Source organism: Myotis brandtii, unplaced genomic scaffold (assembly GCF_000412655.1).
Source record: "Myotis brandtii unplaced genomic scaffold, ASM41265v1 scaffold48, whole genome shotgun sequence".
Classification (NCBI taxonomy): Eukaryota; Metazoa; Chordata; class Mammalia; order Chiroptera; family Vespertilionidae; genus Myotis; species Myotis brandtii.
Genome location: NW_005368341.1, coordinates 8,416,767 through 8,417,782, shown reverse-complemented (window position 1 = coordinate 8,417,782; position 1,016 = coordinate 8,416,767).

The window sequence follows — 1,016 nt, the reverse complement described above, 5'->3', positions numbered from 1 at the left end:
CTTCTGGATACCTGAAATCACTCCAGGGGAAGCAGCTAATTACCATCCCTTCTCACTTGAAAAGTGTGAAGTGAAGCATGTGTAATAGATTAAAAATAGTGAGTTTTCTCCTTTCCCAGGATCTGAGTTAGACATTAATATGAGGTAATGCTGAGGAGTAATGATATGGCCAAAGAAGAATATACTAATACTAGAGGCCCGGTGCATGAAATTTGTGCACTAGGCAGTGGGGGGTGGTGGTGGGGAGTTCCTCAGCCCAGCCTGTGCCCTCTCACAGTCTGGGACCCCTTGGGGGATGTCCGCCTGCTAGCTTAGGCCCAATCCCCCTCAGACATCCCTCTTGCAGTCTGGGGCTCTCACAGTCTGGGACCCCTTGCTCCTTACTGGCCACCTGTAGTGGAGGCAGGAGAGGCTCCTGACACCACCGCTATGCTCACCAGCTGTGAGCCCGACTTCTGGCTGAGCGGTGCTCCCCCTGTGGGAGCACATTTACCACCAGGGGGCAGTTCCTGCATTGAGCGTCTGCCCCCTGGTGGTCAGTGTGCATCAAAGTGACGGGTCATTCTGTCGGTCGTTCCACCATTCAGTCGATTTGCATATTAAGGTTTTATTATATAGGATGAGCACAACTCTTCCCCTTTTCCCTCATGCCCAAAGAAAAAGCCCTTTCTTAAATTCCTTACATTTGCCGAAATGACACATGCCTTAGCTGAATTACACATGGATTCTAATCCTAGCTCCCTCACTTTCTCTCTTATGACCTTGAATAAATAAATTATCCTTTGCTTGACTCAGTATCTTCATCTTTAAAATGGGCATGGTAATATTAGCACCTGTCTCCTGTGGTGATTGTGGGAATTCAATCAGTTAATATATAAAGCACAACAAACCTGACAGAGAATGTGCTATAATGAGTATCCTATCTAATAAAGAGGGAATATGCTAATTGACCCTCATGCCATCGCAAAGATGGCGGCGCCCACAGCCAATAAGGAGGGAATATGCTAATTGCCCCG